We start from the raw sequence: 3,133 nt of genomic DNA on the forward strand, positions 1-3,133 counted from the left end.
AGTTTGAAGCCTACAGTTTTTTGGAGGTACGTTGATGATACCTTTGTAGTGTGGCCCCATGGCGAGGACAAATTGCAGGACTTCTTAAACATCTGAATTCCATCCATGGACAAATTTAGTTTACAATGGAAGTGGAAAAGGAGGGATGTCTTCCATTTTTGGATGTCTTAGTTCGGCGCAAAGAAGATGGCACTTTGCGTCATGCAGTATATCGGAAACCGACCCATACGGACTTATATTTACAAGCAAATAGCTGTCACCATCCTTCGCAGACGAGTAGTGTTCTAAGAACTTTGGTACACCGAGCACACGTCATATCTGATGAAAGTAGTTTAAAAGACGAACTTTTACATCTGAAGAGAGTTTTTGAGGACAACGGGTATTCTCCACAACAGATACGTAAGGCACTACAAATAAAACCTAAGGTGTCCGTAAGGAATGCAGAAGATGACGAGGAAACATTTAAATCCATGGCTTTCCTGCCGTATGTGGGAAGCCTTTCATCCAAAATAGGACGGATCCTCACTAAACATAAAGTAAAAGTGATTTTTCGTCCACCGGCGAAGACAGCTGCACTCCTGGGTTCCGTTAAAGATGACTTACTACTCCGCAAGCCTGGAGTTTACAAGATACCATGTGAATGTGGCCTTTCATATATCGGACAAACGAATCGTACAGTCCAAGAGAAGTGTACGGAACATCGCAGGTACACTCGGCTCTTACAAACCAGCAAATCTGCTGTGGCAGAGCACTGTATTGATTCTGGTCACTCTATGGTATATGAAAATGTCGAAATTCTGACTTCTGTTTCATCTTTCTGGGACTCCGTAGTAAAAGAGGCCATTGAAATCCGCTTGACGAAGAATTTAATTAATAGAGACAGCGGTTTCACAATAGATAAATCATGGAGTCCGGCACTTTCAATATTGAACTTACAAAGACGTCGCTACAGTTCAGCTCCCAGTAATACATCGACCTCCCAGCATGGATCGAATGCGCAGCCACAGACGTAACTCATGCATATTGTAAGTCTTTGCCGCCGATCAACATCAGTGGCGCCTTGTTTATCTGTGGCCGCATGCGCAGTGGCGCGGTCCGCGAGTTTAAAAGGATGGAGCGAGCGCCGGAGCGTCAGTCGTACGGCTCTCTCTGAAGATGGCTGAAAGGTATACAGCCGAAATATTAGAAGAAGAAGCAGAATTCATGCGGCTGCATTCCCGAAACTTAATGGAGCAGTCTTTACGCCGCGAAAACCTGAAGATTCAGGGAACTGTGAAATGTCTGACAAAGTCCGCCATCTTTGGCACTACCGGCATGTCTACTTCATCGACACAGCATCATCATGGAATTCCCAGTCATGCGGTCAGTCTGGATCCCAGGTAACGTTCGGCACCATGTGGCCGTCGACGAGCTGCGGCCCGCCGAGAGGCCCCAGAGCGGCCACGCCCACTCTGGACTCAGAATATTTCCAGGGCGCCGCAAGTGGCCTGTTTCCTCACAACGACACGGCACAAGAACGCCGCCCGGCGCCTGGAGGCAAAAAAAAAATTTAGGGTACGATCTGCAGACGGCAACCGATACGAGCCAACACGGCTCAGTATCCTGCACACCTTTCTGTAGTATGCACAGGAGATCTATTCCTAGTCGAGATTCTGTGATGTATTGCACGTGTCACCAGCAATGGCCCACTAAGAATGAGTAAATTTGTGAACTTTATCAGTCACTACTCCATGGATATCCTGTCTTCTTCCTTCAAATGCCGAATTTTTCTATACGACACAGCTCTGTTGGTTTGCTTATTTCCGAGATTCACACTTTACCGGTTCAAATCGTTCTTATCCAAAACTTCCAAATTGGCAGCCAACAAACCTTTTCCCAAAACGACTTCATTGGTGCTAAATTATCCAAATAATAGCAATCACATGTTCTCCATCCACTTTTTTCATTTGTACCATGCTTCTATTTACATGCACCACACACCTATTTACAAAACAATGGTATGCATCCTATTTGTCATAATCTACCAGTGGCTATACAATACACTAAGTATCATTTAGCTGGTCATCCCCTACGCTCACCCAGAGTAATTTCCTTCTGCCCTTCGGAACTTTATCAAGCAAACTGTGTGTTAAGGAGGATAGGACGTTAAACGGGCCGACTTGGAGCAGGAGAGGCACCGCAGGACATTTTATTTTCTACTGTCTATACTTTTACAAATAAATTCATAAAACTTTGTCAGCATGACCAGGAAGGATTCAGGATTCACACTCATAGCAGTGGAAGTGCAAAAACATAACAAAATAATTTTTTTTTTAGATATGAAATTTCATCACTTTTTCACTTACTGTTGGATGCATTTGTTGCTATAGGTACATTTTTCTTCACAAGTAAGAGAGATTCTTTGATGAATTTTGCACAGCATACATAACATACTTACAGGTGTATGAAACTCTAGAATTTTCCAAATCTATTATCAACTGTGATAAAAATTGAGTTAATTAACTACAAAATTTGATTTTTTTCTGAACATAAAGTTTAAGACGTAACAGCTCTTTCTTTTTTCATGAATTAAATAGATTCTAGAGTTTCAGACACCTGTGAGTATGGTTTGTATGCTGTGCAAAATTCATCGAACAGTCTCTCTTACTTATGAAGAAAAGTGTACCTATAGCAACAAATGCAGCCAATAGTAGGTGAAAAAATAATGAAATTTCATATGTAAAAAAAATTATTTTGTTATGTTTTTGAACATCAGCTGCTACGAGTGTGAATCCTGAATCCTTCCTTGTCATGCTGCCAAAGTTTTATGAATTTACTTGTAAAAGTATAGACAGTGGAAATTAAAATGTCATGTGGTGCTTCTCCTGCTCCAAGTCGACCGGTTTCACGTCCTACACTCCTTGATATAATGCACACAGTGTGTCTTGCAGAGCCATCTCTTCGTCAGAAAAAATTAATATCTACATAATTTCTGTTTAAGACACCCAGGCTCCTCAGTTCCCCTCAACCATTAGCGCAAAAACTCCATATTCTCTCAGAAGTGCTTTGCTCCAATCTGAAAACTGAGCATCACTGAAACTAAAAATGATGCAACCTTGTTTCGTACTCCGCATAACCTATTACATGGACAGTT

The sequence above is a fragment of the Schistocerca cancellata genome, unplaced genomic scaffold, assembly GCF_023864275.1.
Source record: "Schistocerca cancellata isolate TAMUIC-IGC-003103 unplaced genomic scaffold, iqSchCanc2.1 HiC_scaffold_1152, whole genome shotgun sequence".
NCBI lineage: Eukaryota > Metazoa > Arthropoda > Insecta > Orthoptera > Acrididae > Schistocerca > Schistocerca cancellata.